The following is a 13,686-nucleotide window of genomic DNA, read 5'->3' on the forward strand; positions in this document are numbered from 1 at the left end:
TTTACTTATTATAATTTTATAAGCTATTAGCACTATTTTGTGATAGAAAAAAACTAAAAATCAAATGGTGTCAGAGCTTAAAAATCTCTTACTTCATTTGCCGTGTAATCTTTATGCATTTGATTTTTGCTTCAGGATCCTTACCTATAAAGCATACCCATTTCATTTGACCACTAGATTTTTACAGAATAAAAATAGTTCCTTTCTGAAGAGAAACTATGAAAGTGTATACATGGGCTAGGAGATGGAGCTGAGGACTCCAAAGTAATCAGTCCCTGATAAGAACTTGAGTTTTGATGCACACATTATTGCATTTTAGAGATTTTGGTCTCCCAGTTAGATTGTAAACTTATCGAAGGCAGTAGGACATTGACAATGCATAAATATTAGTTAGGAAAATGAAAAATAAAGTGTTGCTTACCAATTCAGAGATTCAGAAGAATGTGGATAGGATTTTTTCCCTCTCACCTGAAATTTCGACTTTATAAACTCTTTTTATTACTGTCCTTCCTTTTCTGATCCCTTGATGATTATTAATTGGTTCCAGTGGTGTATATTTCAGATATTTAATTAAGTCTTCCTTTCTGTCCAACTCTCTGCCAAAACATATTTTTCATTTTTCTACCTGCAATGCTCAAACATAAGTTGATGCCAAATGCATGCTGTTTGATTGCATTCCATCCAGATTTACTTCCAAGCAGGACGAGGCCTGTAGCATTTATTTCAAGTAGCTTTACAAAGAGCCATTCTTGGCCCTCAATGTGTGTGGCAGGCGGGGAGGCAGGAGAGGAAAATGAGGTAGATGTCCTTCCCAGACCTTAACTAATTTTTGAGAGAAATGGAAAACGGCAGATCAGATGCCATTGGCCCTTTGCCCAATTAAGCCATAGCAGTGTTAGCTAAGATGTGATCAATATGGAAGACTTGGTCTGCAGAGCCTTTTTTAGCTCTGCTCCTGTACTAGTCAAGCACCTCCTGCAACTTTGTGGTAAATTCAAGCACCTCGTGCAACTTTGTGGTAAAAACCATCCTCATGAGTTAGAGCCTTGTCTTATAAGAAGGAAGAGGACAGCTTCTGGGTGAGACACGTGCTGGCCATCATGCTGTTGCCTAATCTGTCACCTCAACTATTGATTCCCAGCTCTTGATTCTCATTGTTCATTCATGGAGTTGTTTCTAAATAATGGTGACTAGAGAGGAGGAAATGGTGTTATATTAGTTCTCTATTGCTGCATAACAAATAACTCCAAAACGTAGCAGCTCAAAAATCAACAAGGCATTACCTCCTAATTTTTGCAGGTCAGGAATCCAGATGTGGCTTAGCTGGGTGCCTCTGGCTTAGAGTCCCTCCATAAGGCTGCAACCGAGGTGACAGCCAGGGCTTCAGTCACCTCAACTTGGGAGGGATCTGCTTCCAAGCCCTTACCTATGGCTGGTGGCAGGCCTTAGTCATTGTGGACTGTTGGCCACAGATAATACTTCATTGGCACAAGAGCCTTTCTACAGGACAGCTTACAACTTAATAGCTGTCTTTGATTGAGGGTTGGGGAGAAGGTGGAAGCCATTGTTGTTTTCAATCTAATCTTGAAAGTGACATCCTGTCACCTCTACTGTATTCTATTCATCACTTAGAAGTGAGTCAATACGTATAGGACATTTAAGGGGAGGGAATAATCAAGGGTATGAATACCAGGAGGCTGAGACAGTTGGGAGCCACCTTATAGACTGCCTTACACAGGTGTAAAAAGCATGAAATAGACATTAGACAAATGCAGGGTCTGCTGAGATGGCGTGTAAAAAGTTCTATCACAGGGCTTGCCACAGAGTAGAGAAGCATTGCATTTATTTCTTGCCACCCCCAGCACATTGCCTGGTGCATTGTGGGCACTCAAGTACCTACATGCCCATGAAACTGTGTCTAGTTTACTAAAAACAGAGAGTCTCTCTGTTCCAAAAGAGATTAATGTTTGGTGTTATCCTTTCTGGACAATTTTCTTCCTATGCTTCATTTCTCCAGTTATCGTCAAGGGAATTGATTTAAGTCTGAAATAAAATCACTCAAAAATAAAGAATAGCTGAAGCAGACCTAGAATTACCTTGGTGGAATTACCTTCTTAAGAACAATTAGAAGTTTATTCTTTAGGTCAGGAATGCTGTTGCCAATCTTCCACAGCAGGTGATAAGAATTAAATTCCCTCATGACCTAGGAAACATTCTTTCTGCTAATCTGGTTCCACCTGGAGGTTCAACAAATAGAAGATAGAGCACACAGTGTGTTTAGTCTTAACCACATAGCCCGAGGCACTGGGGAAGTGTCCACACGATGTTTGCCTTCTGTGAACCTGGAAAGCAATTTTTTTCTAGTTTTTCTTTTTTTCCTCTTCTTTTCGTATTCATCTGAATTCTTCTGTAGTTAAATTATTAATTTCTCTCCCTACAGAATATAATAAATTACTATCCTTGTTAATTCTTTTATCAAAGATATTTACTAGGCTTCTGCTTCCACAAGGGCCATTTGAAAAACAGTGCTTCATGTGATCCCTGAACTTTTTGGCAATTATAAAGAGAGATCACAAATGAGTAAGGTTGAAAATTAAACTATAACTGGAATGAAATGTCCTATAGGACTAAACCTATCAGTTGTATTGCAGATCAGCCCCTTATAATTGGTGATGTGGTATAAGACATTTTATATAACTATAATATATAGGCCATAAATTATTATTATATCAGTCTGTGGTATAATATTGCACCTTAGGGTAGAATTTGCTCCATTTACATTATATTCAGGCAGAAAAAATGAAAACATCTGTCAGGGAGAGTATAGCCCTATTGATCAGGTATATATAAGTAAGGTTTACTTATATAAGGCTGAGAAAAGGGGCTTTCCATTTGATTTCAGTTGTTTTATAGACAAGTTTCTAGTTTGAGGGAGCTATTTAGAAATGTATGTAGCCTTATGTAGAAATTCCAATAAAGCTTTCAAAAAATAAAGCTGGTATTTATATTGGTTGAAATGGCAAGATAATGAGTCTAAAAGATTTTCCCTTCTGATGTTATTTTTTTTGTTGTTCAGAATGACACTTGAAAGATGCCTAGGATTTCTACTGCTGCTCTTAGAATCACAGGATCTCAGGGTAAAATCAAACTTTAGAGGTCATTAAGTTCAACTAGCCATAAAGGTCTTTTTGTCAAACTTATGACCATTCAAGATACTTTGATGTCAAAGTAGCTCACAAGATGAAATAAATCACTCGCATGTTAACCCATAGGAGGTTAAACTTTTGACAGCAGATCTGTGGTGGTAGATACCATGTTTTCTACTGTCCTATTGGAAATGAGTGTTAGAGGCCCATTTCCACTACAAATACTGCCTAGTGGCTGACTTACATGGTAAAAATCCATCCAACCTTGCTCTGCATACATTCCAGAACTCTAATGCAAAATGATGCCTAAACCATTTTGACTCTATCCATGCATGAGGACACTAAGTAAGATGAAGCTTGTTTTGATATATACACTTTTTAAAAAGGTAGAAGAACAAGAGGTGGTAAAATAAGTTATTCAATTTATTGACTATAGTAACAACTTGGCTCTGATTGTTAATGTTTGTCCCTGCCATGTGATATATAGTTGTGTGAGATTAAAAACCCCCTTGGGTATAATTTTATTTACACCAACACATATATTTTGAAGAGATGAATGACCAATTCTGGGAATAGTTAGAAGTAAAGAATTTGAATTTTCTGCAGCACTGCTGCACGTTAGGTAAATTCCTCTCTTTGGGCCTCACTTGCAACACCAATAAAGAAAGGAGGTTATACTAGATGATCTATAAGCCCCTTCCAGCCCTAACATGCTATTAGCCCATGATTCTTGTGTAGGGATACCAGAAGACGATGAAAGAGAGAACCTAACTTATTTTCTGTCACCAGTCCTTATAATTCATGGCATCGTGTATTTCTCCTTGAGTCAACATTGCTTCTTTTAGTGATACAAGCAAGTCTGCTTTCTCCAGCTCCTTAGGAGGCAACTGCTACTGCAGAACAAAGATCATTCTCTTCCCGGCACTCTTCTGATTCCTGGTACCTGTATTCAGTTTCACATTCCCTTTCTTGTTGAGGATGCCATTGCCTATAGAAAGATACTTTAGGTGAATTACCAGGCAAATGTTACCAATGCAAAGATAACCGATAAGGGGGACTAGAATCTTGGAATTTGTGCAAATAAATTCCTTTGTTTGTGAAACTGCAGACTGATTAGAAAACTGTCATAGTAAAATATCTACTTTAAGCATGTCCTTTACTCATTTTAAAATAACAACTGGAAAGAAAATATAAATATATCACTGAAATAATGGTTTCTCCATGAAGAAAAAGACATTTAGACAAACCAAAAGTGTATATTCTATGGTGTAGTAAATCATTACCTTACTATATTAGGTTAATACTTGATAAAACCTTGTAGTGAGATAAATGGTGATATGGAGAACTTAAATCTTCAAATGTATGTTTTAAGCCCCATTATAGCTATTTTTTTCAACCTTACCTACTATAAAGTTTTGTCCAGAGATATTCCAAAAAAGAATAATAGATTGGTATTAATGTTTCTGCCTCTTTCACTCTTTGGAAGACGTGCCAATAGGCAGGTAAAGAGATCAAAAAGAAAAAGTCGGGCAGGGTGCAGTTTCTCACACCTGTAATCCCAGCATTTTGGGAGGCCGAGGCAGGCGGATCACAAGGTCAGGAGTTCGAGACCAGTCTGACTAACATGGAGAAACCCTGTCTCTACTAAAAATACAAAAATTAGCCGGGCGTGGTGGTGCACACCTGTAATCCCAGCTACTCAGGAGGCTGAGGCAGGAGAAATGCTTGAACCCGGGAGGCAGAGGTTGTGGTGAGCTGAGATCATGCCATTGCACTCCAGCCTGGGAGACAGAGTGAGACTCCATCTCCAAAGAAAAAGTCAAACTAGATCACCATTTACTTAACAAGGAGCTGTTAGTATATTAAGAGTATTATGCCATTCAGTCTGATTAAACTACCTGAAGGAACAGTGGAACCTCTTCCTAATCAGTCCCATGTGAGACTTCCTGGGAGACAGCTGGGGGCAGCCAGAAGCAAGTAGCTAGAGAGGATTGTGGATTTCTTTGTGAGGAAATCTGAAACTGGCCACTTTAAGGCCCCTGGGTTCTACTGAGGTTAAGCCTCTAAAGAGTCCTTGACTCACTCAACTTCAAAGCAAATTCAATTTGATCTCTTGCCTAATAATAAACACTGGGCAGAAGCAGACATGGAAGGATTTGGAAAATGGTGTTAAAAGATCAAAGAGATCTAAATAAACTATTTTGTTTGAACTAGAGTTACCAAGTAGAATAGATTGTTTTACCATAGATGGAGACTCTTTGAGAAGGAGTTAAAATTTGTGGGAGATCCCCAAAATAATGGCAGTTCCCACACACACTTTTCCCCCAGAGCATATATGGGGGATATATACCACTTTCTCACCTCCTTTTCCACTTCTCATCATTGTTAGATCTCTAGAAAGTTCATGTAGCTTCTTTCTCCTTTGTCGTTATCTGTTTCAGATACCTCACCAGCTTCCTTTGCTTTCATTTACCATATCATAGTGGTAATTTCCTCAATTCCTATATCCTACAAGAGCTTGATGAATGAAAAGAAGGAAGCCTGTGACAATTATTTTATTCAAGCCTCCAAAACAGAGTTTTGCCAAATGCTTGTCCTACTCCTCCTCCGTGCGCCTGCCATGGTCTTTGTTTTGCCTCTTTTTCTTTTGGCAGTTACCCCAACTATAACTGGAATTTCCTGACTGATGAAGATTTAGTGGTCCAAACACAGTCAGTTGTCTTTTGGCCAGAAAGAAATATACATTATATAATCTGGTGGTTTATCTTCTTATCCCTCCCCCATTAACTTTTTTTTGTTTTGGTTTGGTTTTTGAATCTCTGCTTCCCTTCTCCATCCCCTAAGCAAAAGCATAACCAGCAAGTTTTTTAGCATTTAGTAGATACAAGCCTAGCATTGTGCTAAGTATTTTGCATTTATTGTCTCACTAACTTTTCAGAACCATCAGTGAAGTTGGTTCCTTTATCATCCTTATTTTGTAGATAATACAATTGAGATCCAGTGAAACTATAGTTATTAAGTGTAGGTGCACATACTAAAACCAAATGAATGACTTGAAATCCCAAGTGGTTAACATTTATTCCAGAATACTTTCCTAATCTGTGCCTGGCACTGCACTAGTTAATGAAAACAGAGTGAGAAAAGATATGATGTGTCCAGCCAGGTGCGGTGGCTCACGCCTGTAATCCCAACTCTTTGGGAGGCCGAGGCGGGCAGATCATGAGGTCAGGAGACTGAGACCATTCTGACCAACATGGAGAAACCATATCTCTACTAAAATACAAAAAAGCAGCCGGGTGTGGTGGCATGCACCTGTAGTATCAGCTACTCAGGAGGCTGAGGCAGAGGAATCACTTAAACCCTGCCCAGAGGCAGAGGTTGCAGTGAGCCAAGATCACGCCACTGCACTCCAGCCTGGGCGACAGAGTGAGACTTTATCTCAAAAAAAAAAAAAAACAAAAAAAAAGATACGACGTGTCCAAGCTCTTCGTCTAATGAAGGAGACAGATGTCAAAAAGATAAATTACTATACGGTACAAAAATGCTCTTTCAGAGGTATGAGCAATGTTCTATGGCAGACAAAAAATTAGAAAGAAGACACCCATTTTCCTCATAGTAAACCAAAAATGATCTAAAATACTCCATGTTTGTTAAAAAGCAAGATCTTTATGGTTACTGTTAGGCACTACGGTATGCCTCCCTGGGTTGTTAATACCAATGCCATATAGATAGAACAAATAGTTCGAAAAGACATGAGGACAAAAGAGTCTCCCAGTCTCCCAAATAATAGATCCAAAGAATTCTCTGGATTTGAATTTAATGTTCAAGAGAGGGGAAGGCATAAATATATAAACATATATGTTTCATACATATGTGTATACATATATATGTTTCATACATATATATACATACATACACATACTTATATATACATACATAAATATATTTATATATCCACTTAAAACATATACAAAACTACCTATACATATATACATCTATATATCACATGTTTCAAGAATCTGTTTTCTACTAACATCTTCATGTACGTAAAATTTAGGTGTTTTATAAATTTATTTGACAGAGCACCCCTGAACCTTTTATATACACACCTCATCAGATGGAAGTAATATATAAAGGAAAGGCACTGGCTTCATTCTTCTATTTTTAAAAGGAGTGAAAACATTTTTGCATTTGCCAAACTCCTGTGTATGCAAACTAATTGTGTGTGTGTGTGTGTGTGTGTGTGTGTGTGTGTGTAGACACAGCACCATTTTTTGGTGAGGATGGCACAGGGGCTCTCAAAAGGAGTTCTCAGAATCATGGCACCAAAAAGTTGTGAGTTTGCAATAATCAGAGTCATGGTGAGCATCATGGAAATTTAGAACTAAAAGAGATGTTGCAGATTATCTCCAGTCTGAGTCCCTGCTACACATGAGAAACTAAGGCCAAGAGATGTTAAATGGCTTGAACACAGAATGATCAGTGGAACAATACCTAGAGCTTCTGTCTTCCAAATGAGTTCTTTTTCCACCTTATCATGCACTTTACATCAGGCATGAATACTGGAAATCTTTCTAACGTAGGGACATCCAAGCAAAACAAGTTGCATACATGTCATAAAAAACTTTAAAAAATTCAGATTTACTTCTGGCAAATTCAGGAATTCAAACTCAGATAATTAAATTAATTTCTTAATATTCAAATAAAGACCAAATACACATTGGCATCATCTCTCTTGCATATTCAGAGTACCAGATAAATGGGATTTTTCACTAGGGGGACAGGATTGCTACACTACACCATTGCCATTTGCATTCACAACACGGGATGGCGGAAGAGACATTGATACAACATTTTTTCTGCCTCCTTCATTTTTAAATGGATGGTGACATGCTTCACAGCAGCATCTCCAAACAAAAGATGACAAATTCCCATTTATTTTCCATCAGTGGCACTGTGTGAGATGTTGTACTAAGTCTAAGCTTGATGTTCCTGAGGCACAGAAGTCTTTTTCCTGCAGCACATAGCATTACTGTAAAAATAACCATTCCATTGCCAGTCACTCTGTCAGGAGTATTGGCAGAGTGAAGAAGACTTATTTGATTTCACTAAAGCTATTAGTTTGAAATTCTGATCTGTAAATCTGGATGGGAACCACACGAGGGAAAGGATGCCTGCCAGAAGCAATGGGTCTTGTACATTCTCAAAAACAAAGGTCAGATGAAAACACTGGATTGAAAATAGAGCCCTAGAAATGAAGCAAGAAGGAAGGAAACTTATATTGAGCGTTTGTAATGTTCCAGGCATTCTGTTAGGCTGTTTACATTATGTACTTGAAACCGTCAACTGGATTCATCTTTTCCTTCCTTTTTCCACCATTGCTGGCATGTGTGCAAGTGGGGGACCCAGGGAATAGAGACTACAATGTAAAAAATGGTTTCGCTGTTATCGTTGTCATGTTTTCCTATGTAAAAATAGGATAATGTGACTTTTGCTGTTGATAGATGTTTCTTCAAGATCCCAGTAGAGTATTTTGTGACTGGAAAATTTCTAGAATCTTGAAGGCAAAAATAGGTGAAACTGTAGAGAAGTGCAGGAAAAGTCATTAGGGGTTTTACATAAAACAGTTTTTATTAAATCTCCTTTGGAAGGGAGAATTACAACTATCCGAGCTAAGTTTTGTTATGATATGAACGATAGTGACTGCTAAAAGGATAGCATGGGAAAGTTTTTTGTTTATTTGTTTGTTTTTGAGACAGGATCTTGCTCTGTCACCCAGGCTGGAGTGCAGTGGCAGGATCACAGCCTACTGCAGCCTCGACCCCCACCCCTAAGCTCAAGCGATCCTCCCACCTCAGCCTCCTGAGTAGCTGAGACTACAGGCCTGTACCACCATGCCTGGTTAATTTATTTTTATTTTTATTTTGTAGAGTTGGGGGTCTCTATATTGCCCAGGCTGGTCTCAAACTCCTGGCCTTAAGTGTTCCTCATGCCTCAGCCTCCTAAAATGTTGGGATTATAGATGTGAGTCACTGCACTTGGCCAGCAAGGGAAAGTTTTGAGGAGTGATGGAAATGTTCTATATCCTAATTGTGGTGATGGTTACATAAATCTATACGTGTGTTAAAATTCATAGAACTATACACCAGAAGGAAAAGGAACCCTTCAATTTCACTGCATGATAATTTACAAAAATAAAATTTCAAAAATTCCAGTAGTCAACTCTAAGCCAATAATATGTTGGACTATGTCTAACAAAAGGGATATTATTTAAAAATATTGCCAACTGACTATCATTAAAGCCTAATAAATAATAAAAAAGTACTGTCACTTTTGTAATGTCAATTTTGTAAAGATGTCAATTTTGTAAAGAGACAAAATTGTCATCTTTACATTTATTTCTTAAGATTATTCTTTCCTGGCATCTGTAATCATCTGTGGCTTCTTCATTGCCTATGCCCCTCTGCTGTTTGGAAAATCAGAAAATAGAAGGCGTTTTGGCATTCAGGGTGATAGGTAAATGCCCCTATTGTACCTTCTAATAGGTCAAATGTGGTGACTTTGGTTGGTTCTTATTTTTGTTATTTCTCCAGTCATCAATCGTATTGATTTTTTTTAAAACAAAGGTCAAGCACATGTTCGTAGGTGACACCAATTGCTTCAGTGAGTTGGTCCCTTCTGCTTACTGTTCTGATTTAAACCCCTTGTGGCATTTTCTACTGCATGGATAGTGGTAAATGGGGTTGATAGTGACATAGAAATGAACTTAGAAGTAAGTTTATAGCACTGTTGGGGACCATCTGTTAATGTAAATGTTTAAGGTAAAATGCATTAAGGCTTAAGAGCTGACGAGACGTTTTATTTGCCTCCTGCTTTTGGGATTATGCCTGGCACCTGCTTGAGTCTAGAGGTTTTCTGGTTAAACTTGGGAAACCTGGTTTCCTCTTTTATCTGCAGCTGTTCATTTTCTGGGATGGAATCCTAAGCACTTATTTGAATTGTATTTGTTGAAGTCGCTGGGTTATACAGTAAAAATAAGGAGTCATGTTGGTTTTTGTTCGAAGTTTTAAAGTATGTAAATTAAATACATTTATATGGCTAATTGTCATTTATGGTTACCTACTGTTAAATAGTTGTTTAATTTGTTGTCTTCAGCATTGAAAAGTTAAGCAGTATCCCTTAGCACTATCAATGTCAATCAAGATAACAGTTCATTTATTTCATAGATTACTTTGATTAAAATCACTATTAAAGCTATTTGAATTATATTATAATTTTCTGGTGATGTCATAATAAAGAAGTTTTTGAACGTGCCCATTTTATTTTTAACGCTTCAATGTGTATTACTGGAGAAGAAATTGAAGTAACATATTTTTACTGTTAATGGGAAAATGGTCTTCTTCAAAAAGGAAAAATCAAACTTACCTCCTAGATATAAATCAATAATTTTCATTTCCAGCATTAACTTCGTAGTTTAATGACTTGGGCTTATGGAGTGATTTTTTAGACCACATCAGACCTACCCAAGGGAAAGGAAGCACAAAAAATAGGGAACGATACGTAGAATTAGATGGCGAGAAGAAACGAGGAGAGAGAGGGAAAAAGTCTGAATGCAAGACTATTGAAATAAGTGAGTAAGACACTTTTCCAGAAAAGATTCATATTGGAGTTTTCTAGAAGCCTCTGAGTTTGATGAGGAAAAAGAAGTGATTAAAATTTGAATGGTTTCCCTATGGGTGGATAAAACTACCTGTTCAGCTGGAATGATTCTGATGACCTTGCCTCTGAAGCTTATCCTTTGAGATCAGCAAAAAAGTTCATGTTCTCATCTCTCATTTGAGCTGGAGTTGATTGATGCATAATTAAGATCCCTAAGGAACAGGTGCAAGAGCTGCAGCGCTTCTAGATTCATCCATTTCTCTCTACTTTTTAAAGACCAGTCTCATGATTCTAATACTGTAAACACTTGGTGGCTTGGTATTGGGGGCAGAGAGCTTCCGGTAGGATGACATGAGATAGGATGTCATCCTGCCACAGGGAATAAATTCTTGGATGAAATTCTACAGGTCATTTAGCCCATCTCCTATATTGCACAGGCTAGGGAGCTGGGGACTCCTGAGGCAAAGTCATTTTCTCAAGGCCGTATATCTGGTTAGAGGCAGAGGTAGGAAGGAAACCCAAATCTTTCTATTTTTAGACCATTTGCCTCTCTACTAGGCCATCCCTCGCTTTAACTTGGGATCTTAAGCTTCCCTTGTAATTTCTTGAGAGTAGGTTTTAATCTTCCTACTGTATGCTCTAGAAACTATATGCTGGGGGAAAGCTGAGGGGATAGCATAGAGTAATATCCAATCTTGAATCCTTTCTCTCATTTTAAATTGTGGTGTTTTAAATTAGCATAGGTAACATAGAGATTATTGCTCAGTTGACCACTTTGCACTTGATCTGATGGACATTGCAGAGTCATCACAGATTCTTGAGTTATGAGGTCAGTATTTAATGAAAGGATACGTTGAAGGCTTTTCCTTAACTTTCAAGGACCTGTGGGGATAGTTTCTACTCGATGCTTCTTTTTATTTGCTTTCCTAATAAAACTAATATTTAATTATAAAATTAAAATGAAACAAGTTTGGACTTCCGTATGAAAAGTCTTATACTTGATCTGTAACTACAAGATGTTAGATGTTCTTCGTGGAGATGACAGGCAAAGATTACTTTTACAGTTCTATGAAAGTAAAAAGCTTTTAAAATATTTGAATGGGAATTGGTAAAAGAAGCAGTTCTTAATTATGTCAATTGTCTGTAAGAGCTCAGGTGATTATGGTAAACACACCTGATAACAATAACTTAAGAGAGCAAGACTGACTTTTACAGCAGACACACCTGAATGTTGGTGGGAGTTCTGAGCTAAGGAACCCAGAAGTGGCCAACCCAAAGATCAATTCCTTGTCTATGAGGAACATCTGATCCCCTGGCCTGTCCCTTGGAACATGGGCCATACAAGGGGTTGAGGCCCTTTGTTTTGGATTAAATGAAGGTTTCCAAGCGGACATGTTTAGGAGGAGGGTACTAAGTGAAAATGTGATGTAAACTGCTTGCCTTTTGCAAGTGGTTCTCCTGTCTAGCCTGCTACCTCTGGACTCTCTCCCCTGTATACAAGGCCCCAGTAAAAGCCCAGGTCTCATTTGCTGGCTCTGGGTCTCTCCTTCAGCCTCTTGAACATGCTGCCATCCCTGCTGGAGTCAATAGGAGGTCGGCACAACAGACAAGGAAGAGCTATCACCTTGCCTGATAAAATAATATTCTAAAGGGGAAAGTACATATTTATAACAACTGGCAAGGCTTATGACTTAAATGAACAGAGCTCTGCTCTATGGAAACACAGAACCAACAGTGCCAGCTATGAATAGGGAAAACTTCTTGGTAGTGGTGATACCTTAGTAGAGTCTTGAAGAGGGCATATTTCCTGGTACAGAAAAGGGGGAACACTCAAGTAGAAGAGTAAAGCAGAAAATATATAACTCTCCATTTTCTCAGGAGGTCTAACTCATTACAGTTCCATTTAACCCAGTCAAAACCAGTGCTCCCCTTTCCCTCACATCTTTACCGCATTCTTTTAAAGAAGCATAGGCACAACTCTTTGAGCAAGAAATATCAGGCAACCGCTGCCATCTTAGCTAAAAAATCTTTTATGTTTGAGAATTTACCTGGAAGAGTCCTCTGGAGAGAGAATAAGAAGATGCTTTCAGTTGCACTTGGAGAGAATGTGAGAATTAATCGCCTGCTTGTTTGGGAAATAACAACCAGTTGTTTCTGGTTAAAGCAACACCAGTATTCAGATGAGTTGGAGCAACGTCAGAATGATTGGAAATTGCTCAAAGCTCACAATGGTACTTGAAGTAAAAGGATGAACCCCTTCAAGAACAATGCTAAGTTCTCCTTTGCTACATGGAGGGCAATGGCGCATGATAGGCCAGGGAGAAAAGAATCACCAGATCCTTTGCCTACTTCTGCCAAATCTGTTGCAATGTTTCAGATAAATCACTTGAACTATCTGAGCTTTGAAGTGCTTCAGCTTCCACTCAATAAGAAAAATTGTTTGAACCTCTCTCATTCTGCTCACCATCTTACCCTTCTCCTTGAAGATCAGCTTAAAATAAAGTGAGTTGAAGCCCCAGGTGAAGTGGGAGCCCTTTACTACCTCCTGCTAAAGGTGGTAAATGACTGTGCCCAACTTTGACCTCCTCTAGTTAGCAACATCATTCTAAACTTAGCCCAGACAGAAAAGGATGACAGCAAAGGTTTGAACACTTTTAAGGGCCTCTCCCTTTCCCCAGAGTTCTTATATATCTATGTATATGTGTATAATATGTTTGAATATTTTATTATAATTATCCTCCTTAAGAAAAACAAATTTCTTGGATTTTCCCTATGACTTGGGCTTAAGAAGTCTCTTAACAGTTCCTCAGATGTAGTACCTGTGGAAGGGAAGGATTAGGTTAGAATATATTCAAAGTTTGTATAAAAAAGAGGGTAAACT

General features: G+C 38.2%; 1 protein-coding gene across 32 annotated transcripts in view; it reads left to right on the forward strand.

The window, feature by feature from the left end:
* NRXN3 (neurexin 3) overlaps positions 1 to 13,686 on the forward strand; it is a 1,742,415-nt gene that overhangs the window by 959,024 nt on the left and 769,705 nt on the right. The window lies entirely within an intron of this gene.

This window comes from Pan paniscus, chromosome 15, assembly GCF_029289425.2.
Source record: "Pan paniscus chromosome 15, NHGRI_mPanPan1-v2.0_pri, whole genome shotgun sequence".
In the NCBI taxonomy this organism is placed as follows: Eukaryota; Metazoa; Chordata; class Mammalia; order Primates; family Hominidae; genus Pan; species Pan paniscus.